Source organism: Lepidochelys kempii, chromosome 8, assembly GCF_965140285.1.
Source record: "Lepidochelys kempii isolate rLepKem1 chromosome 8, rLepKem1.hap1, whole genome shotgun sequence".
Lineage (NCBI taxonomy): Eukaryota > Metazoa > Chordata > Testudines > Cheloniidae > Lepidochelys > Lepidochelys kempii.
In genome coordinates, this window is record NC_136387.1 from 80,976,247 (window position 1) to 81,001,227 (window position 24,981).

Sequence of the window (24,981 nt, forward strand, 5' to 3'; positions counted from 1 at the left end):
TCCTCATGTACTTCCCAATGGAAAATATGATGGCTCAGGAAAATGTACTGTAATTATTTAAAATTTAAAAGAATTGTCTGGGGATTATAGGTAAAATTATCTTTACCAGGAACTACACTAAGTTCGGAAAAAAGAAAGTTTAGAAGAAATCTACAAAAATTTTCAATACAAAAGTCAACACACTACATGGGAGAGATGCAAGCAAAGCTAGCAAGTACCGGTGCATCAGATAAACTTTTTAGGCCAAATTTTCCAAAAGATTGTTGATCATCTTTATGCTTCAATCTCTGATTTTTCCTAATTATGTAAATTTCCCTATATTGGATGCACACAGTTAATAGCTAGACTTACTTAAATAAAAATGTTGTTCCAACTTGAATTTACATGAAATTTACTGCAAATAGGTCCTTATTTTTCTAAAAGTGAAATTATAACCAGCCAGACTACAATGTATTTACCAAACAGTACAGTAAGTTCATTTGATTACTCTACTAAAATAGATTTAACCTTAGTCAAATAGAGATTCACTTTGAACTATCACATTTTTCAGAAACAAAATCACGTTTAGTATGTATCATTAAAAAATAAATATAGCACAAACTTTTAAACCACTGCCATCTCGATTATTTTAATTTCAATAAAGTATTTTCTTACCAAAGCTAAGAAATATCCTCTGAATAACCCCAATTACTGATTTAAAGCATTAAAAGCTATAAAAGAGATAAATAAAACATGGAGAAAGCTTCTGAAGTGATCAAATAAGTACTAATTACTAAACAAACTTTGGTTTTTAAAGCTCTCCTCTTGCTCATTGTAAGGAAGGAAACACCCAGAAGCCTGGTGTTAATGTCTCTGCTGATTGTGAAAATTGCTGCAATAAAAACTCCAACTGCTTGTCTTAAATTAAGACTTGCAAGACTACATGTAAGATCTGTATCTTTGCATTAGTTTTTATAACATTTGGAAGTTTGGTTGCTCGCTTTGATGTTGGTCTATTAATGAGCAGGGCTGCCCCCCCCAAAAAATGTTTATTGGCCATTCTCAAGTCAAAACTTGAAGTAATTGGTTTGTTCTACCCCACATGATTCAATATCCTGATTTCCCCAACTACCAGCTCCCAGAACTATCTGAACGTCTATGTTCCTTTTCTGTTGCCAACACATAGAAACCCCCAGTGATTGAAAATGGCAGCTGAAGTGCTGCTGTTGCACATTAATTTTTCTCTAAGTGGTCCAATTTCGTCATCTGAATGTTGAAAATCTTTCTTCTACTGCATTTTATATCTTTAGACATTTGTCAAATTTGGGATCACCATCACATAAATTGAAGTGCAACATTTTCAAGACAATTTTTAGATTATCCCTAATAGCGCTAAAGATAATGCGCTTTCTTTATAGCACTCTCCATTCAAAGCAGACTAGTTAACAACAACTTAAGTGCAATAATGGCATTACATCAATATGTTCCTTTTATACCACCAAAAGGTACACTTTAGACAGCTGAAGGCATTAGGCAAATAAACTGCTGAAAATTACCTCAAAGTAATGACACGATTTTAGGACCACTAAAACGCATCTATCTACAAAATACTGAAGTGTTGTCCATTTAAGGGTAATAGAAGTCTAAATAAACTATGTAATTAACTACAGTTTTCTTCAAGACTGTTATCCTACACAGCTCAGTTTCTTTATTAAATGAAAGTAAAAGGAACTCTTTTGAACATTAGTGAAGAATACCTCTTACAATAAAGATATCATATTCATATTCCTTACACTGCAATGTGTAAAGAATCCATGAACCTACAAAGCATTCAAAACCACTTTAAAAAAAAAATCACCGTCAAAATAGGTGATATTTTATTCAATTTAAGAGGTCTGGGAAATGCAAAGTTATTTTTTGCCAAAAATAAGAGAGAGAGCAGAATGCAGTCCCCAAGAACCATCGACTTTCTGGAAAAGGGCCCACCTTACTGAAGGATAACTGCATTTTGCTTGGCTCTTGGTTTGCCAGATTATGAATATTGATTTTTTAAGATAATGAAAGGGTAGACTGAGACATTGCTCTTTGCAAACACAGGAAAACAACAGTATCAAAAATTGTGTAAATTTGAGTTATATAAACCAATTTAAAATATAATGGTAAATAGTCTACTATAAGACCGACAGAGGCCTGGCCACACCTACTTAAGAGTATTTACTACACCACTAACATTAACCGCAAAATATAATACTTTGCTCTTAGTATCCCCTATTTAACCCATTAAATCAGATTACAAGAAGTTATTATTTTTCACATTAGAAATGAACTTACAATAAAAATGAAATCGAAGTACTTGACTAATAGATGGTAACACTGTTGTTAAACTACATATGAAAGCTTTTAGAGTAGCAGCCGTGTTAGTCTGTATCCACAAAAACAAAAGGAGTACTTGTGGCACCTTAGAGACTAACAAATTTATTTGAGCATAAGCTTTCGTGAAGGCATCCGATGAAGTGAGCTGTAGCTCACGAAAGCTTATGCTCAAAAAAATTTTTTAGTCTCTAAGGTGCCACAAGTACTCCTTTTCTTTTTATATGAAAGCTTGTCTATTATCCTAGTCTACATATTAAGGAGAAAAGTATGTTTACTTCAAAAGTTTGAAACTGAGTAGTCTTTTATTTCAAGATTTCATTTTTCTCTGAAGTAATTAGAAGTTCTTTCCTATTCAGACCCCCTAATGTCATAATGTGTAGGCCATACCCAAAGCATGAGTCCAGTAGAAAAGGCTTTCTAAATCCCAATAACAGACAGAAGACACCAGAAGCAATGTCACTGTGGCTGTCATAAAAGGTCACTGGTTTCACTCTTTTTCTTGAACAAACCATTAACCAATAGAAAATAATTGTCTGACCATTTGCAAGGGTTCTGCAGCAGACAGACAATGTTTTTCACTCACATAATTACAAAACAGCAAAAGTTCAGAAACATAACCCAAATCCACCTCTCCATTTTATCCCTTTACAATTCCCACTGCCCTTTGGGCCTCTGCTTGGGAGCAAATTGAAGACAAACTGAAATTTTCTCAATTGAGCTGGAACTAAGAAACCTTTGATATGCTAATAGACCCCTTCAAACGGTAAGAATTCACACTTGCATTAATTCAAACAATTTGTGCAGAATGATGTGAAATGGCACCTCTTTTAGTGACAAGCAACAAAAGGAGGGAATCAGAGTGTCTGAAAAAACCAAACAACAGAACATTTGTTCTGCAGAATTCTTCATCGTGTGCACAAGAACATTTCTATGCAAGGAAAAACATACACCTGAACACCACATCTTTACTTTCTGACAAATCAACTATGTCCAAACCCCACCAGCGCTAATTTAGATTTATAACAGGACAGTATTGTTGTTAAACCCAGATACAGTAAAAGTTGCCCGTCACACATTTACTTTGTTTTCTGTCTCCAGGTGGCCCCAGCTTTCCACATCTGAAACTAAAAAAACCCTCCTTCTTCCACAACTGGGAAGGAGTATCATTGCAAGCTGGAAGCCTCTTTTCCTATGCAGTCGCGGCTGGGCGGACTGGCTCTTCATGAAGCTGATTTAGTTAAAATAAATCTGCAACAGGTAATTATTTACTAAACGGATGCAACTTTCTTCATTGCGCAACTTGAATTCGGCAGGGAACAGACTTGGTGGGGCCTGCTCTATACACACACACAGACAAATGAATGAACTACCCACGTCAAGCTATTACTCCTCTGAACCCAAGGAGGGAGGGGAGAGAAGGAGGCTTGCTGGCTCAATATACAGGAAAGAATGTTGGATCAGACCAAAGAGACGAGAAAAGGCTGCCTTGCTCCGGTAACGGGAACCATATGGCTCCTGCTGTTAGTTAGAGCCTCGCAGGCTCCTTTGGAAGAGCCGCTCAGCCTGGTCCCTTTTCGGGGGTGCCCAGCAAGAGCCAGCCTTCCCCAGCTCTGAGACCAGAGTCTCTCTGGGGGGAAGCTGAGGGCAGTGGGAGAAGGTCGAGGATCTCCTGGAGGGACCTGTTTCATTGCAAGGGGGAGCTGCAGCCTCCTCCGGCTGTGCCTTCACACGGTGCCAAGGCTCCGCTTGGACCCCGGGTTACCAAGTCAGACAGGCCGATGCACCGGCCCCACCTCGCCAATAAGAGTCAGAGGGCAGGAGGCCGGTAGCTCGCAGTCTGCCCACGGCCCTGCTCTCCCACCGCGGCCCGGAGCCCCCTTTGGGCAGGAAAGCGCAGCCCGCCCCCAGGTGCCGCTCCACCAGTCCGGCTGCCCAGGAGCCTACAGCCCCGGCTCCCCTCTCCCCAGGGGCCCAGAGGCTGTGGCCGCTCCAGCCATCCGCACTCCTTGGGACCCCACGCCGCTGGGGCGCCTCCGCACTCCCCCCATGCCAGCCCCGGTTCCCCAGGGCGCCCACCCCCTGCAAGAAGCGGGCCCACAGCCCCTGGAGCCTGTCTCTAATTGTTGCCATGATCGGCCATCCTAGTTCACATCTGGCTCCATTTTCATGTCACCGTCTCCTTGCTGGGGCTGCCTGGGAAGCCCCTGTGGGAGGATTAACCAGCCCCCGGGGCTCTGCCTGGCCAAGAGGCAGCAAGCCATGCTCCTGCCGCCGGCCCTACCTCCCCTGCCCAGCCTCCTTCCCCGCGTTGGCAGCAGCTGCCCCCTCGGCTTGCCCGGGCTGTCCTCCACCCCCACCCCCAGCACTTTGATTTAACCGGCGCGGACTATTAGTAAATGGTGATGGCGTGAAAAAACCAGGCTGCATGGGGTGTGTGTGGTGGGGAGGCTATTCCTCTCCCTTGTCGCCACCACCGATTTGCTGTGGTTCACTGGGAACGGGGGACACCCCAAGGGAGAAGGGGGGGCCGCCTTCGGTTCAGCAAACAAGCCAAGCCCCCTCCCCAGCCTTTTTTTTTTTTTGGCAAACGGCTCAAGAGGGAAGCGACGCAAGTAGCGAGCAGGTCCCGGGAACAGCAGCAGCACGAGTGTTGCCCTGAGCTCGTCTTACCTCGCTGTGCGGAACCGAAGCCGGGCCAGGGTCTCTCTCGCTCAACTCGGGTGCCCCAGAGGAGTGCGCCGGGTGAGCCCCCTCTGAACGCCAGGGGCAGAGGAGTTAGTTCAAGCAACAGCAGGCGCAGCGGGGACCGGGCAGGAGAAAGCTGGGCTGGGCAGGGAGAGAGGGAGGCAGCTGGCTCTGCAGCTCGCCGTTGAGCTGGGACAACACACGCAAGGCGGCTTCTCCTCCTCCTCCTCCAAGCGGCCGGCCGGTCGGTCTTGGTATGCTTTGCTAAGGGCTAAGTCAACATTTTCCGGCAGTTTCCAACACCCCGCTCCGCAGGGAAGGTCGAAAATAGCCAGGCTCCCCGACCCACACAAATAAATAAATAAATAACAGCAATAAATCAAAGGGGTGGACCCACGGTGCCAAGCCCAGTGTAGGTGACCAGCCTTGGGAGTCCTTTCTCCGCAACGAAGGGGAAGAAAAGGCGATGGCAGGAGCAGCCGGAGCGACCAACTCAAATTTTGCAGCGCGAAGCCCCCTCCCTTCTCCGTGGCTCTGTCGTTCGCATCGACCTAATTTACATCTCCCTGGATGACATTCTGGCCTCTGGCATGATACACTTCCAGCCCCTCCTCGTATTTCTCGTCTGCCTCTCGCCGCTGCTGCCCCGTGAACGGCTGGAGCCCTGGAACCGACCGCGGAGCCAGTAACACACACACAGCAAAGGGGGGGGGGGGAGGCACCGCAACACACGCACACAATCCCAGTGAATTGTATTGCAAGCTCCTTTTCGCTCATGCACCTCGGCGTGTGTGACTGGGGACTGCTAAATCCTGACACAGACTCTCCGCCCGCTCTGAACTGGAGTCACCTCCAGCCTCCTCCTCCAATCTCCACCCCCCTCTCTCGACTCCCCACCCCTAAGCTCAGCTAATCATATAAACATTAGCGCGTATAGTACCGGCCGCAAAGGACAGGCTCCCTCCCGCCTGCCCCCCTACCCGGGGGCTCAGGCAAAGGAAAGTAGATTAGAGGCAGCTAAATACAAAACGTGAAGCAGATAATCTATGGCGCTATATGCCACCACTGGCCATTTTCCACTCCATTTGAGCGGCTGGCGGCGGCTGCTGCTTGGAGGGGGGGCCGGAGACAAGGGGCGCTCGGCTTGAGCCGTTTTGGCAGCAGCGCTCGCCGCTCGCAGCCCGTGGAGCTGCTGCAAGGTTTGTCCCGGGCAGGCTGCAAAGGGCCCGCGCCGCCGATAGCGAAGCGAATGATGCTGGGTGTCCCTGGCTGGCTCGCGCTGTCAGCCCGGCTCCCCTTCGGCCTCTCCTCCGACGCCCTTGCCCCAGGGGCTTCTCTCGAGCCGAGCGTGACGCTGCGGACGGGCAGGCGTCCCCTCGGCTCGTTGTCTCCTCGACTTCCAGCGTGCAGGGCTGGACGTTTCCCAGGGCACGTTTGCAAAGGGGCAGCAGCCGGCGTCAGGCCCCTGAAACTTTAGCGCGAGTCCTTCCTCCTTTGTGTGCGATCTGCCTGCAGTGGCTCTGGCGCACGCCGAGCGCGGTGGCAAGACAAGGAGGGCACCCGAGGGGGAGGAAGGGCTGCCCTTTGAACGCGTGAGACTTCAGGGGACACGCAGCACGTTCTTCTCGCACCAAGAAGTTAAAAGTGCAAGACCCTGAGCGTGGACACTTTACCTGGGTAAAAACGGCCGTGACCGTTCGTGTCCATACCCATGAGTCACCAGACTATGAGTCTGTGGAGCACTGTACCTTCTCTGAGCAAAAATAAGCAAAGGAAGGAAAATGAGTCTAAGGCTCCCAAAAGCATTAAGGAGTTTCTAGGTCTGTTTCCTTCATTTCCTTGCATTGAAATTGCTTTTCTCTTGTCCAGTGAGCACATTTCCTTACGCCTCTTATTCATTACCCATGCCAGCAATCAGAGACAGCAGTCCAAACTAAGGAGCTACATTAAAGAATGCATGTCAGGCCAGGATAAATAATACTTGAACACAATATCAAGAAAGGTATTAATTTGAACCAAACGTGCATATATGTACAAATACAGTCCAGTAATCCCGTTGATTTCTTTCAATAATATCCACTCAAAGCTGCTGAAGTGTTTTCTTAAGTTGCAAAATACTGAAAAAATGTGCTGTTGTTCAAAATGTGGAAATTTAAAATATTTGAAGGCCCCAGTTAAGCAAAAAGCAACTTGGCATTGGGAAGTGTTTGTTTATATAAAGAAATGAAGGGACAATAGACAAAACCCTGAGATATGATAACACAAATCAAAAGCATTGTGCAATTTAACTTAAAGCTCACTTTTGTGCTGTCTTAGAACAGCTAAAGAAGTGCTCTGACTTAATACCAGGCTGCAATGGCCACAGAGGGACAAACATCCATCCAAGGATCAATTTAGCACAAGTGAATACAGACTAACAGGGCTACCCCTCTGATATTTGGCACAAGTGTGACCCAATCACTTTCCTTTTTACTGGTGGCCATGCCTCCTTTTTTCTTGCAACAAAGTGGTGTAAAAGATTTCTTGACTCTACACTACTTCAAGATTACCTTAGTGCTCTAGGAATCCTCCCAGGGCCAGTCATGATGACTTTAGGTCCAAAATATGCTGGCAGTTCAGGTCAAAGCAACCACATCACACCAGAAAATCTGGGACATTATCTCTATATTCAGAAACACTTTATTTATCAACTTGTTAGCATGTTACTTTTTATTCAACTATATAAGCTTCTGTTGTGATAACAGTCTTCAATATCTCTACATAAAAATGCAATAGTATTTTTTAAAATAATTCTTAATATGAATTAAGAGGAGCATGATGTGCTTAAAAGGTCACCTCAATTTAAAAAGCAGAGGCCAGATTCCAGTCCATGTTTTTTCTACTATTTTTTGTTCAGGTTAATGTGAGCATTTTACAGCCCTTTGTGTATAGTCAGTTTAACTCTTTCCCCATATAATAGGAGAACATTTCTTTCTTGCTGAAAAAATTAACCCTTATAAATAATTTCAGGGAACCAGCAAAGCTCTTAGATATGTTTAATAGAATTAAAACATACACAATGGTATATATCATTTAAAAATGCACTTATCTGAAACTAGTTTCTATTTAGAGGTTAAGGTGTACCTGCTGTGGAGACATCTTTAAAAGGAAGCCATAACTACAAAAATGCACATTATATATTACATGTATATTTATTACTGATAATCTGTTTTTCTAAAGTAAGTTCAGCTGTAGATGAAAAAAAATTATGAGGGCGATCCATTAATAGAGGACCTATTCCTGCTCTTACTGCAATCAGTGAGTGGCAGCAGGGTTGGGCTATAAACAGTACAACATATACAAGGATTTATGTTTGTTTTTCTTTTGGGAGGGAGGAATCTGTCCATTCTTAGGCAAAATGTCGACTGGCTTCAGTGAAAGTTTTGCCTGAGTAAAGACAGAGGAAGACTGCAGAACTTGGCCTTTTGCGGATATTCACTGAAGTCAATGGAGATTCACCTATGTGGATTCCTTTGCTGGACTGTGGTCTAACTTTTTTTCTTTCATTAGGAATCTTTGGGAGTTAAATTTCTTTGTACATAAAGAGTTACGTACCTTTGCCACAAATTTTAACAACAGGTAAAACTACAGATAGAAACCTTTACATTCAGCATCTGTTTTGAAAACACAAGCTTCCACTTTAGGTTTCTTAATTCTGATTGGGTCTTCGTTATAATGATAAGCATAATAGATAGGTATATTGCCTTCGCAAGCGAAACATGATTATTCAGCACTTAATTTGTATCCCATTTTAATATAAATACATTTCTTCAGAATATATCCACACAGCATATTTTGGACTCAATTCTGCACTTCTTACTCTCACAGATTTCAATAAGATTTTTCCAAGAGTATGGGCCAGATCCTGCAGTCCTTAAAATAATGTTTCCAGCCCTGTTTTCGTTAGTTCTTTTTCTTTAAATGACTTTTTTTTTTGTTAGCTATAGAATGTGCCAAAAATACAGTTAAAATTATGGTTGATTCAATTATGTAAACAAACCTTCCAGTAAGAAGATGGAATACAACATGGAAATACACTGTTATATATATAAGTGAAATGATTAAAAACAACTGAAAGGAAAACTGTCGTTAAAAATCATGTCTAAAAATCAATTTCCTACTAACAACATTTTAGATCATTAAAACTGAAACAGTTATGAATAAATAATTTTGTTTCCACCATTTCACTTTCTGCATTTCAATCCACTTAAACTCCACAAAGTAAATATGGACTAGTAATTTCCTCTTTTGTTTATAATCATAATGCACAATTCTGCAAAATATCTGGATTCCGAACACTGCATGGAATATTTAAATCCAGACAAAATTGTTTACATCAACATTATTTTCACAAATACTTTCACTAACACAGGTCTATTATGCTAGGTTTTGTTAACATTATCTTTTAACCTACATGTTCTCCATGCATACAACTCCTGTCAAGTCAGTGGGACTTACTCATGTCCCAGATCGGGCCCTTGAAGACTAATGGCAAACTGTTATAGATTATTGACATGATTTTCAAGGAATTGTAAACGACTTACTGAATATGGGTGTTCTAATGAAAGGGTGCATGACAACACTTGGAATAGATTTCACTGCCATCTGAGTTCTTGGGAGGGTATACTTCAAAAAGATGATTGAACATATCCTACAAAACAAGTCAAACTGTGCTTTCATATACAACCATGCATCCATGTTGACCGCTGGAGAGTTTTCTACCATAAAATTGTGGTGTGTGTCTGGGTATTCATGAAAGAAGAATTTAAAATGTTAAAATATCTTGATACATAATTTAGTATTGTCCCAGATATTTTTTTTCCTTCATGAAAGGAAGGGCTGAAGATTTACAGAGATTTTCTGCATCCACTTTTCTTTTGTTTGAATGTACAAAAATGATTACATTTTAAATATTAGTAAAAAGAGATTTCCCCCATCCATCCACACATTCCTGTGAATAACACATCAATGAACATATAACTAGTCCTAATATGAGCAAAGACCAATGGAAGAGGCTGTATATCCACAGTATAATAATCAGACTAAAATTTACATTAACTCTTGTATAGTGTTAAGACATATTTAATTTGGCACACAGACTTCAACATTTCAAATACAATACTGAATGATAAAAAGGGCTAAATACTGCTTGTCTTATTCATGCAAAGCTTAGGAGAGTTTTGTAAAGTGAGCAGGTTTAGTTCACAATAGGAAATGTATATTATCTTAAGACTTTGGAAATACATCTTGACAATTGCCAGTTCTTTTAAACTAAATAACTGTTCTTAATGTCACTGGAAAAAAATCAGAATCCATCAATAAAATAAGAAAATTCTGCAGCTGTTCCTAACAAGTAAAGTGCAGTTTGAATACATTTTACTACACTAATCAATTTTAACGACTCACAATCTATATTATTATTTAAGAAATAACAAAATCATTGACTTACTCAGAATACTTGCTAATTGTTTTTAAAAATAAATTCTACACATGACTAAGGAAACACCCATTTCCATTTGTTTTATGTTAAATCAACATCTAACCACTCATGGTGATTTCATTCAAAGAAAACAGAAGGAACACATTAGCTGTGTGGTTAAGGAGATTGATGGGCTTCAAACATTTTAACCATGGATGTTTTTTTCCAACTGTAGAAACTCATGTTTCTAATTTAAATAGCTTCATGAAAATGAAGATAATTGTATTCAACAAGGCTGTTGTTTCTTGTTTCTTAGGCAGAAATTATTTTTTTAATTTAGTAATATTAGAAGCAACTTTGTTCAGCAAGAACAGGATTATTCCTTATGAGAAGACAATACAGTTGTTTCACCATTCCTTAAGCAGTAAATTTGGGAATACAAATGATGGAAGTATATGTTATTGTAGAACCATGCTCTTAGAAATACGAGCAATAGTATAAGACCAGCTGACCCCTTAGGCTTGAGGGCCTGAGCTGCAGCCCAAGCCACAACATCCACAGTGCTATTTTTAACATGCTAGCTTGAATCCAACTTCCTCTTAGCGTGTGTGCAACGTGCCTCAGGTGGCATGACCAGGATTCATCACCGAATTTGGTCCGCTGTTTGGATCATTAGCTTCCCCGGCCTGGGCCAGGTACAGTCAGGGAGAATGATGTGATTCTGTCAACCAGGGCTGAGAGGTGTGCTCCTAGCTGTAGTAGATATACCCTATGGGTCAACTGCTCACACATACTCTCTCTTTCTCTCTCTCTCCCCACCTCTCCTCCGTAGAGCTGCTTGTCATATAATTAAACATTCCCTCTGTCCATCACCAACCATCAGTGGGAATGAAAAGCCCTCAGACAGTGGAACAGCTCTGGTTCCACAGCACAGAACATCCCAAGGGACAGAAGCCCATAAAGAGGAGATTAACAAGGCATGGACAGTGCAGTGGGGAAACTGGTAGAGCTGTGACTATGTGGATCAAGAAGCCTATTCCTTTCCCCATCTCATGTAACAGAGTACAGGCTTCACAGCTACTTCGAAAGCCCATGTAGTAGTTGTAGTAGCAGCAACAGAAGCCCAGATTTGTAAAGGTATTTAGGGATTTTTGTACTAGGCGTCAACTGTCAAAGGGATGTTTGGCTTGTAAGTGCCTAAATCTCTTTTGAGAATGAGACACAGGTATTGCAACACTGAGTGCAGCAATACCTAAATACCTTTAAGAAGCTGGACCAGAGTGACCATTGGGCTCAGATACGACAGTGATGGGCACAGTATAAGAACATGACAAGAAAAGAACAGAACCACTGCTGAACCTGAGAGGATTCTTTTTCTCCAATTCTTGTAGGACCTTATTTATCCTAGACTTCCCAGCCAGTGGTAGTTCAAGTCTAGACAAAGCATCGATAGTGTTTTAACCACTCTGTCACCTGGACCTGCTCTGAGTTGGTCCTGTGCCACCCCAGGAATCCCCCCACACCAGAGAAATTTACAGTTGGCTCGTTATGCCCGCTTTGATTCTGCTTTGTGCCAATGATCTAGTTCCTTATATATATATTTCTTCCTCTTGGCGCTTATTGCCATTGTAGCACTGACAGTCATGTGATTGGTTCCCTCTGGAGCAGATACCAGAGATGCATCATGGATCACTGGTCAGAAAGCCTGGAAACAGCAGTGAAGTCAATCCCTCCTCCTCACCAACTGTGCACATCACTACTGCTTTGCAATCAATCTCAACCGGCATGGACTGGGCATAAAACCCAGATTTCCTTCTGAAGTTAGGTCTTCCAGCTCACATTTTATTATGCTTCTGTCAAACCACCAGGTGTGATTCTAACAGCTGTAAGAAAAGTCATTTTGTTTCAAAAAAACTGCTTGTAAAGGCATCTGTTTCAGTAATGATTTGTTTTACATTACAAATACCTGCAGCACAAGGGTATTAATATCACCAAAGTATAGGGATCAATGATATTCCACCTCTTTTTTTTTTGAAATGAGCATTTACTTCTGACAAACCTCAATGTTTTTGACAAATACTGGTCCCGTCTGATTGAAGGTATGGTTATGCCTTTCTAAAAATACTGCAGTTGAAAGAGTGATATTAACACAGCACTACTGTTGGGAGGAACATCGATTGACTACCTAGTACTGCTACTAATTATAAATATTAAAAAACATTAAATAATTAATTAAGACGCTACTCCTCATCCCATTCTAAGCACTAGCTGTTGTCTGTTGAAAATCAGCACCAAAATAGACCTTTTTAAATTGCACATAGTGAATCAGAGTACTATGCTATAATATATCAGTAAGACAACACTCTTAAGCATAATTTTATTGCCTGGCTGAAGAGGTCTACTGAAAACTATGTGGGGACTTTGTGTAGTAGAAAGTTTTTCATAGGCATAACTACACAGGAGTTGTGGGGTTTTCATGGAGTCTTACTGAAGTTCACAAGCACCAAGTTTTACTGCTTTCATCATTTGAATCTTTAGTTCTAGTTTTCTGTTCCTGTTCCCTATGCTTGGGCATAAGGATTCAATCCACTCTTTCCCCAGTGGGAACCAGTACTGGCAAAAGGGTGAATATATCAATTCCCCCCTAAACTGTATTACTGTATGTGTATATATAGGTATTAAATAGAAGTTCATAGAATCTAGTACTGAAAAGAGAGATGAGATATATATTCATTCAGTTATATATATGAATGTCATTCAAGTCCCTGCATCCCAAGCCTAATGGAAAGTGTTTAGTAGTTTAGACAATTTTAGCATAAACGAGCAAGCATTGAAGCTAGATCTGTGACCTCCCAGGGCTTGGATCTTTTCTGATAGATTCTTTAGAGAGCAATTCTTCCATCATGAAATAATTTGTGCCATTATAATTTTCATGAATGGGTGTTTAATTTAATCTTCTACATGCTTGAACTTTGCCACTTACTGCAACTATGTTCTGGGTTCACAATGTAATTAATCATTCAAAATCTGTCACCTTAATAATGGCTTTATCTTATCACAGTAAACCTTGACATCTAAGTCTTTTATTACTGCACAAAGCTAGGGGCCGAACTCTACTCTCACTTGCAACCCCAACTGAAATTTTTTTTTGAAAGGATAAGTATATACACATCTGATCAGTTGTTTGGCTAATCATTTACATATTTATTTGAAAAAAATGAGACTTTAATAAACAATAGTTAAAAACTGTGGCCCAAATTCTGCAATGAGATCCACACCAACTGAGACCCTTCTGCCCACACAGAGCCACAGTGCACTATCAGGACCTATACTGGCAAACTGTAGAGTGCATCTGATATTGTATGTATGTTCACACCACTATGTTCAATAAAGACAATAATATGAAAACTTCCGGGATGAGGTAGACATTCTAGAAAATAAAATGTATAAAAACAAATGTACATAAGCAATCGATCTTTTTTGCAACAGAAAACTTTCATCAGCACTGGTCAAAAAAGTATCTTTTTGCAAAGCAGTGTTGGGAAATGAATATTAATTTAAGGATGCTGGAATTATTAGATTATTAATTATGTAAAAATAAATGCATGTATTTTTACCACATTATACCATTATCTATCTTGTTTTCAGGGGAATTTAGGCATCTACCTCTTATTGTGAAAGACATTTGTTACTAACATTATAGATTAAAATGTACCATGTGCAGGTGCAGACTTCAGTTAGCAGTACTGCTCTGTTTGTTTAAGCAACATTTTTCTAGGAGAAAGAAAGAGGCAGCACAAGGTCAGGCAATAGACAATGACACAAATATCTTTGAAAACTATTTACTATACAGACTTGCAGTTTATCAATGTAGTTTTCTTGGTTCAATGCAACAACACCTTGTGACTTATAGCGGTTCCTATTTTTCTCAATTTTCCAGTTAATGAAAGTAGTGTTTAAATACTCTGTAGTTAGATTATTAACTTCTACAAAATAGAAACAGATGTGTGTCTTAGTATGCCATTAAATTTATGATTTACATAGTACCCTTGAATACAGCTGAGCAGAGGCCAATGATTCTAATTTGCTCTAGATTTACAATAACCTGATCTGGTTTTTGTAAGTACTGAAACACTTTAAACAAAATTAGAAAGCCGTTGTGCTTTGTGTGATTAAAGATGCAATTCCCTTTGGGGTAATGAGAAGAGTTAGAACATGTTTCTTCCTTTATGGATGTTTCTATTATAAACATGAGTGCTATATATTATGTATTTTTGTTACTATTTCCTAGTTTTTAATTATAAAATAAACTGATTGAGTTGCACTGGAGTCATACTGAAACTATGCCAAAACCTAGCCGAAGAATGCATACTGAGCTTCATAAAAATCCTTAAAATTCTTCCCAGGGTCTTAAGGTCTTGTTAGACAAATACTAGTTCTCATAATTTTCCAAGACCAAAACATCTTTCTGATTTAAAACTACCCTATTTAAAGATTTATTTAAAAACCTAATGCATTTCTTAGCTTATTAAACTACATTAATATGTAAAGTTTTACAGGAGAAAGAGTCAGTGAATTCATAGTCATTTAGATCTGAAAATAGGGATTTGCTGTGTCTCATTGCAGAAAGGACAACTAGAATGAGTACTGATGAAGTGAGCTGTAGCTCACGAAAGCTTATGCTCAAAAAAATTTGTTAGTCTCTAAGGTGCCACAAGTACTCCTTTTCTTTTTGCAAATACAGACTAACACGGCTGCTACTCTGAAACCTGGCAGTAAACTAGCTTCAATAGTATGGATCCTGTGGATCCTGGCAATAGTAGTTATAAATATGAAGTGGAGTAAAGCTTATTTCCCCTCTTAAATATAGAAAATAAAATATGTAAAACATTTATGAATATAGAGATCTTGTCCCAAGACCAAATGAGAGTGAACTTTTCAGGAATATGTCAGTTATGTGAAAGCATCACTAGAGAGTATGTAAGTGTTTAGGGCCTGATCCAAAGCCCACTGAAGTTAATGGAAGTTTTTTCTATAGGCTTCAGTGGGCTTTGGCTTAAGCCCATAGAGATGTCAGGTTTGAGTGCAAGACTGGGAGCCAGGCAGTCCTGTGTTCTAATTCTGACACTGATTCCTTTTGTGACCTAAAGCAAGTAATTTAACAATTCTGAACCTCAGTTTTCACATCTGTAAAATCTGAATAATAATAATAAAACTTAACTGCCTCACAAAGACAGTGAGGATTATTGCTTAGGGTCCAATCTGACATCCCTTGCATACCCAGAAATCTCATGGAAACCAATAGGAGGAGAGCAATGGGGGTAAAACACCTAACTAGTGTCAAGACTAAGATTGATAAGTTTATGGAGAGGATGGTGTGATGGGACTGGCTACAATGGCATGTGGCCCATCCGTAACTGCCAGTAGTAAAAATTCCCCATGGCTAGAGACGGGGCACTAGATGGGGAGGGCTCTGAGTTACTACAGAAAATTCTTTACTAGGTATCTGCCTGGTGGGTCTTACCCACATGCTTAGGGTCTAACTGATCATATCACATGTGGGGTCAGGAAGGAATTTTCCCCTGGGTCAGACTGGCAGAGACCCTGGGGGGTTTTCACCTTCCTCTGCAGCATGGGGTATGGTTCACTTGCAGCCTTCAACTAGTGTAAATGGTGAAGTCTCTGTAACTTTAAGTTTATAAACCATGCTTTGAGGACTTCAGTAACTCAGTCAGGGGTCTGTTTCAGGAGTGGGTGAGGCCCTGTGGCCTGCAATGTGCAGGACGTTAGACTAGATGATCACGATGGTTCCTTCTGCCCTTAAAGTCTATGAGCCTATGACTGTGCAAGAAGTGCAGAACTGGATTTTTAAACTTACAAAATGCCTTAAAGATAAGTGCTAAATATTATATCTGGGTTTATAATCGTGTTACTTTAAGTTTATTTATATGCAGCTTACCCTCTGATGAAATGTTTAATTTTCTTAGTTGTCCCGTTTTAATGATATATAATTAATAGGGTTGTCGATTAATCACAGTTAACTCATGCGATTAATTCAAAAAAATTAATTGCGATTAAAAAAATTAATCGCGATTAATCGCAGTTTTAATTGCAGTTAAACAAGAAGAAAAGGAGTACTAGTGGCACCTTAGAGACTAACCAATTTATTTGAGCATAAGCTTTCGTGAGCTACAGCTCACTTCATCGGATGCATTCAGTGGAAAATACAGTGAGGAGATACATGATAACACCCATTTTTTCATGTTCTGTGTGTATATAAATCCCATATAAGGGACCTCAGGCTGACAGTAGCAGACTGGTAAAGTCAATAACTTATTTGAATGAGATTTCAATTATGCCTAGTGAGTGAATAATATGAAAGAATTTTTCTTTTCCTCTTAAATGAAATAACGACTGTGGATTTGGAAAACATTGTTGCTAAGAATAGAAGGCATCAGGAATTTGGAACCTGTTTTTTTTTTTTTTTAACTCATGTTATTTTTTTATTTGAATTAACACAAGGTTAGGCCCCAGTTTGTAAACACCCATGCTTATCTTTAAACATATTAACATGTTCCATTAAAATGAATGAGACTACTCTCATTTGTAAAGCTAAACGTGTGTAAATTTTTGCCAAGTTTGGACCTTAACTCTAATTCTGAAAACAATTAAACATGTGAGTAACTTTATGCCCGTTAATGGAGATTAACATGCCTCAATGTTTGCAGGACTGGGGACATCTGAGGTGTTTTGGATTGTAACCAATTCCTGTATTTTTTGAGAAAATGAGTAAATGTTCCTTTTTGAAAGTACATATTAACTTATTGATTTCTAGAGTCTGTAACTGGGTCTGCTAGAAATTGATGTACCAGAGCCTATGTGATTAACCTGGAGAGGAAGAAGTAAAAAGCATAAATAGACATAAAAATTCGAAAAGTCGGATGTAGAGCAATTGTAGGCCTGTGGAGTGGAAATTATAAATGGTCTTGAAGATTTTCAGAAGTTCTCTTATTCGTTAAAAAAATGCAACTGGCACCTAAAAGAAAAGCAAAACCAAATTCTTATGACATCTCAAGAATTCTAGGGCTTATATTATAGGAATATATTCTATTGATAGGAAGAGGTCGTGGGCACAAAGATTTAGTAGCATTTTTTTCATTAGTAAGAGTTTTTAAATAAAAGTATGTTACTGAAAGACTATTTTACTTCACTGTGAAAACTTGTGAAAGATACTTTGTGAAAGTTCAGGTTTTTAAAAAATATTAAATGTGACCATGGATGCACTTAACAATTTATTTTCCAGTAAGTCTTATGGGCTCAGTCCTACCACTACAGAAGTTACCGGTACCTATCCATTGGCTTGACTAGGAGTTTGATCTGGCCACAGTTACCAAAAAGGAAGCTCTGTATTAGATGTTTCTTATTAATTGTCAATTTTCTTCAAATAACGATTGCAAGGAAACATTTTTAATAAAGGAAAAACCAATATACTCTGTGATTCCTCATATTAAGGGCCATTCTTAAGACATTTTCTGTAATATGATTGTTCAGCAACTCAGAATCTTTGGGAAGAGCAAGACTGTACTTACATTTGGTCATTAATATTTTAAAAATTCAATTTAGAATTATTTAATTAAAATCTAAACTTAAGTCCCAAGGCAGGGTGAGCATGTATTTTAAATTTTTACCATGTCTGGAAAAAAGCTAAAGAAGGTGCATCTCCATGCATTAGAAAAATATTTGCTAAAGAAGTGAAGAGGGTCATTTTTTTCTTCTCTCTTCTCTGGACTTTCCAAAGATATTGCACATGGAAATTGGTGTGGATGAGATGCTTCAACCAACTTCAGTATAATAATAGAATTAATCTCTGCCCAGACATGCAAGCCCATTGGAAGTAATGAAGAAATGAGGTGGCATGGGACAGATACAAGTCAGGCCAGAATTTGTCTCAATGTTTCTCCAGTGCTCTGTTGGCTCCAGATCCAGACTTTCTCAAAGTATGGGTTTGTGACCATCTCTAATTTACAATTTTCATATCAATAACTAACACCCTTATGCGGAATCTAGTTAAAAAATGTAACAGAAGTTCCCATCATCTGACAAGTCCTTGTACTTATGCTGAAGTGGTCTCTGTTGCAAAGTTGCTGTCTTCATTATTTAATTTCTCTTTGGAGCTTGCAGCCTATGTGAGCCTGTTGAGTTCTTTATTGAATATGTTTCAGAGCACGAACACCTGCCGACTTCTTTAATAACAAGTTGTCCTCAGTCGGCTTATATGTGAAAACCGTGCAGCAGAGGTGAGTTATGAATAACCTTAAACACTGAAACCGGATTCCATTAAAAAAATAAAAATAAAGCTATGGCCAGCCTCCACATCAGAACTCCCCAAAATGAATTTGTGAGGGCTTTCCACAGGATGGAATCCAGGGAGATTTTTTTAAAATTGAATTCCATTCCAAGTAAGTGGGGCTCAATTGAATTCAATTTCCATTTTGGCTCCTAGGAAAGAAATATACACTGCATATTTTTATTGCTAATGTTTTCAATTTAGCTTTTGAAATATTATTTATATTTGACTATGCACAAGAGCAATGGACTTTGCTGCTTTCTTTAGAGAAGGGCAATCTTTCAAAATGGATTGACTAAAGGATAGATGTTTAAATGAGAGTAAATTCCTAGGCTTTGTATAGAATTAATAAGGCTTAGATGCTGTACTTGGATGTGCAAACCCACCTCACCTTGATTTTGGTGGAACATCTCTATATTCTCTCCTTAACCTCTCTCCTTATCCCAGTCATTCCTTCCTTACTTCCTGGGCAGCCTCTTTCCACTCCCTATACCCTCTTGCTTAGAAAAACTATGGGGTGAAATAATTTTGGGTGAACTCTCCTTGACTTTAGGTGGCCAGGATTTTACCCATGGTCTCAGTCATACAGTTGTTAAGTTAAAAAAAGATTAACTTGAAGTCAATGAGTCTTACATCTGCTCAGAATGGATATTGGCTAAGACACACTAATAAGACTTTGTCCAATTAGTTCATCTTAATTGGCTTTACTCTGCACTAAAAAGCTCACATCACTTCTTCCATAATTGCCTCACCTCTGCTGAAGCAAATTATTTTGCTCTAACACATAAAACTGACTTTTCTGATATATAATAAGTACCTTACAAAGCTAAAACTATCCTTACTTGGCCATAGTCAACTCTTGATTCAGATTAAGTTATTTTATTTAGTCAGAGCTTGGGAAATAGCATTTGAAAAATCCCCTTTGCCCCACAACTACAAGCTAATTTAACTATTTTACACCCCCTTTAAAAAGTTAATTATTTATTTGGGGGAAAATACCTAAAGTTCAACCTTTCCTTGTTAATTAACCCCATTTTTATGGGCAGTAAAATAAGCAGTCTTTATCCACCATCAGTAGTACGTGAGGCATGTTCACTTGACAAAGAAACATATGTTCCCTCCCAGCTTTCTTCCTGCTCAAAAATAGGGACCTGATCTAAGGAAGGCACACACACACAAGTATGTAATTTAGATCTACCAAGAGCAGTTATAGCACACTGCTGTTGATATGGGATTTTATTAATTTTGCCTATCTATTATACTACTTATGTATGTAGTGAGAAACATTTTATTTATATTAGGACACATACTTTATATTTGATCATTCTTAACAGTATATTACCTATTTTTATATTTCTAGCATTTTTCACTAATCTAATTGTGATGTAGTAGGATTATTTCAGTTTAGGTGATCTTCTCTGCCTTTTATGGCTAGTGAGATAATACAACTATGGTTTCTCTGTGTTCTTTTTTGTCTCTTTCCCTAACAAATGTCCTGTGCAGTGAGCCATTTTCCATTTCAGTGTTTGTTTTTTGTATGGGAACAAATTCAGTCCTGCAATAAGTGGATGCAACACCCAATGAAATCCATGGAACCTGCTTCTGGTGGGGCTGAATGGAGCCCTTGATCCTTTGTTAATACGTGAATGTTATTTTTGTGGTTGCTGTCTACTTAGATGAACTTTCCCTCAAATGCTTCTTCAGTACCTTATCCACTATAAACTAATTCTTACAAATTTTCAGTGCTACCAAGAAAAAAGCTAAAACAGTTTAAACACATGATGGGTTACGAAGTAGATAGCATATATTTCTGCATTTTCAAAAAGTACCAAATAATGTATATTTAACAAGAAAAATATCCTTGTCTTCTGTGTCTTGGTATTATATACACTGCCCAAGTCTCATTAGCATCATTTATGTTATGTTATCAAGATTTTCTGAATGAAAAATGTTCCTCATAAACTCTAATCTATCTATTATATTTCTATGATAAACATGCAACATCCACAACTCAAATAAACACATCTGCTTTTTACCACACACGTACATAGGATGAGAAGAGAATAATGCTACAGCAGTTCAGTGTACTAGGAGAAGGAATTATATGATTTAAGGGCAAACACAGTAACACTGTATATTTAATACTTAAAAAGGCAAGTTTTAATTATAATTAATTATGGTCAGTAGAAGAGTGATAAATTGTAGATAAATTGTTCACAGTCATAGTTTTAGAGTCAAATCTCCCTTTGGTTAAGCCATGGAAATTGTATTTATTAGTATTAATTTTTGCTTGTATCTAAACAGATTCAGATATTCTGTAGGTTTCTGTTTTGCTATGTAGTATATTTCTCTGTCAGTTCTTGAAATAAGTTTTGTCGTACTTTTATTTGAAGAATTTGGACAACAGTAAACAAGCTCTACGTGAGGACAAGACTAATACTGTGTCCTATTACTATTTATAGTAGTGCATAGAAATCCTAGTCTGTGCTGGTCACTCTGCAAACACATAGTAAGTGGCAGGCCCTACCCCAAAGAGCTTCTGTACTTTTATCTCCCTTCACAATTGCACAATGCTTACATTTTCATTTAGGGTGCTGTTCAGATATTATGAGGGATGGATGTGGTATGGAACCTAAGCTGAATAGAACAGAATGCACTCAGGGCATAGAAGCTGTAGATTGCTCACATCATATGAGAATGGCCACTATTTCACTGCACTGCGTATAGGCAGATTCTTAGATGCGGTAGAGCTGGGGTCCACTATAGAGATGGTAGTGGCTGGGGTTGGGTCAGGACAATAATTCTGAACTATGTGATTATGCCTACTAAATTAATGTAGCTCCACATAAACTCTTGGAGAGGGGCTTTTCTGGGCCCTTCTGTAGCCTAAAAACTGAAATAGCAACCACTGAGGGGTTGTGGTGCTGTCCTGCCTATAGGCTGGGGATAGATTTGGGCCTGGCATTCATGTATACTTCCCTATAATGGTGGAACTGCACCCCTTAAAGACTATATATTAGTACTATACAGTGAATCTAGGCGTTTCACAGGCAGCTCTCTCTCTCTTACTTCAGCCCAAATCTCTTTCTTTTTGCTGTACTCCATATGATTATTTTTCTAGCATAGGAGGGAAAAGATGTTTATGTTCTATCTGACTTAGTCTAAATAAAATGTTAAAAGGTGATGATCTCTTCAATCATTACTGATCATTACTGACAAAACTATATTTTAAAATGGAGAAAACAAATGTGTTGACCTTGTGAGCTATGTAATACATTTAAAAAACAAATCTGCTATGTCTTTTTGTTTAATAGTTGTGATTTGCATAGTTGAACTCTGAATGCATGGTCATAAATAGTTAGAATCTAAATTGACATAATGCCCAGCAATGTTAGGGTTCCAGACAAAAAAGGGGTCATCTACTCATCAAGAAAGCCACTCCAGCTCAACAAGATGATGTCTAACAAAAAAGCTACATGCCTGAGGATAGATAACATATTCAGCTTACTGTTTAAAAAGACAAGAAGTTTTCATTTATCAGGATAATCTAGTGATGATAATCAGTACACAGAGTGAACCCTCTGATAAAAAAAGAGAAAAGCCCATCAATTGTTTTTGCTAATTAAGATTAATATTATTCATGTGAAATGAACCAAAAAGTTGTATGAAACCAGAATCCCAAAAGAGGTCTATAATCTACACAAATAATTGCATGGAGTTTTAATTGAGAGAAAAGTGAGAACCAATTTTTTGTCTTATTCAAGAAATCATAGCAGCAGTAGCCTTCTTCTTTGTTAGCAGTTCTTTCATATTCTCACTTGATGTAAAAAAACATGCAATTTTTCACAGATTAAAAACATTTGTGGAATTTAAAAAACCCTATTTAAAAACAAAATGGTTATATATTTAATGAAATGATACAATTTTATATATTTAGCATTAATTTAAGGTAACAATTTATTAACAGAGAAAAAGCCTTTTTTATTGAAAACAGGATGCTGTGACTATTCATAGTAATGTGCATTTAATTTTTATTCATTAAGCACAGCTAGAGTTGGGGATGACAAGGAAAGTGCATTTTGTTAAAGTGCAGATTAATTATATTCAATATTTTATTTTCTTTGAATATCTGACATTTAGCACCCTTTTAAAGGCTAAAATGTCCAGCCACACTGAAGGAAATACTAACTGCCAAATTCAATTTCAATTTCTTTGTGCAATAGATACCTAACATGGGAATACATTTATGTTTGAATTAATGTTACATACTGGTAATCCATAACCGGCATTATAATTCTGTACCTGGGAGCCAAAGGCAAAATGTCATATTTGGGGACGGGTATATGGTTATAACTATAAAACCTATTCCTCCCAAAAGTGTTATCTTGGTATTCTGCACCAGTGTCTGATCACCCCGTGCACTGCATGTATCATTTTGTTTGTTTGTATAAGACATATGACCCTTGAGGGCAGAACTCTTGTCCCTTCTTTGTTCTACATAGTGTAAAGCGCACTGTTGGCACACAACCAGTAATAATAATTTTACTTAACCTGCAAACTTATAGCTATATTGACCCCAATCACGATGCCAACTGAATAGATTTGTTTTCAGCCTAAATTAAACGTTTCTCTTCCGCCACTTTCCCAGCATATTCAGCCTCAGGCTAAAACTGTTTTAAGTGGACAAAATCTGTGGTAAACACATGGACAAACTCTGTTGGTAAACACTTACCTTTAACAATATTATTGCTTAAGGAACACTGTTGAAAAGCTTATATGTAGTGCAAGGGTCTATGGCTTCAGCCTACATATGATCCTTGTGCCAAGTACCTACTGCTAATAGGCAAATATACAGAAAAGAGACAGGTTCTTTGATGGTTTAATCCCAAACATACTTAACTGTCACATAGTTAATCTTTTTGATTAAAAATTACTCTTCAGTTCTTTTGAGCATTTTTTGTTTGTTTGTGGATTTAGGAGGTTAAATGTGGTTCTCATGTCTGCTTGGAACTGCTCTTTTTTATTTGTTAGTTCTACATGATTATTTTTTCCCTTTAATCAGAGTCCCCAAAACATATCCTTGACAATGATACTGCTGAGACACCCACTATTAGCAAGCAAGTAAAACTATCAACAAAGCAGAGAACCTCATCGTTATTATCAAGTGATTTGATCTACTGGTTAAAAACAAGTGTGTTCAAAACAGCTTCACCTTCAGGCTTTACTTTCTAAGAGGAGAAAAAAGTTCCAAAGAACAAGTCCCTTGCTTTGTGAATTGGAAACCCTATCATCATTTTTTTAAAGTTCATTTTAAACTTGTGTCTTGCTGTGGGTTTTCTTGAATTCTGGAACCCTTCTGCTTTGTTTCAAAGACAACAGAAAACTGGGCGGGCACTCATTTTAATCCTTCATTTTTTTATGCTCTTATGCATTAAATTTTTTGAATAATATCCTTTTAAAAGCAGATTTTGAGTTCCTTCTGGGATTAGATCGGATGTATTTCAGCTATAATGCTAAGAAGCAGTCACATTTGAAGTTTGAATTTGTGCTCGGAGGGGATATTTTTTCCAGTAATATTTCTTCCCATTTTAACAGTAGTTCCACTTCTTGATGGTTTTATGTTGATTTCAAACTACATTTTTATGGAGTGGAAAGAAATTCCTTTATAAAGGGAATGCCCAAAGAACTGTTGGAAATGTCTCTCCTAGCAGCACACTCATAGGATTCAGTATAGTTTGCTCAGAAGTGTTATTTTAGGATGACCTTTACATGTACAATATGATGAATTTTTCTTTTTATTTTGTAAAGACGTTGTGATCAAGGGGTAAAATAAATATTGCCTTTTTCAGTCATAAAAAACAGAGAATGACAACTGAAACCATCTTTTTTAAACAACATGATAACAGGCAGCTCTCTCAGAAGAAGTGATGTCTGCTTTTGGAAAACATACAATTTTAAATTCACAGATGTGGCAAAGCCCTAGTGAAACATGAATAAGGATCAATTTTTATACAATTCAGCACAGTGAAACACTGTATAGGACTCACCTTTCCTTAGGGTAAAGGAGAGATACACTTGCTCTCTCTCCTGATAGGATGTAAACTATATTTATGTGTGTTGGTATGTATATATTACAATA

General features: G+C 38.6%; 1 protein-coding gene across 16 annotated transcripts in view; it reads right to left on the minus strand.

Moving 5' to 3' along the window:
• Nucleotides 1-5,886, minus strand: part of ADGRL2 (adhesion G protein-coupled receptor L2) — a 195,218-nt gene extending 189,332 nt beyond the window's left edge. For 10 of the 16 annotated variants that reach the window (XM_073357241.2, XM_073357237.2, XM_073357249.2 and 7 more), the window contains exon 1: nt 5,023-5,883. The gene's annotated coding sequence lies outside the window, so the exon portion shown is untranslated. Of the gene's footprint in view, nt 1-5,022 lie in introns of all 16 variants that reach the window. The other 6 variants (XM_073357244.2, XM_073357243.2, XM_073357247.2 and 3 more) reach the window with 2 other exon arrangements.
• Nucleotides 5,887-24,981: the final 19,095 nt, after the last annotated feature.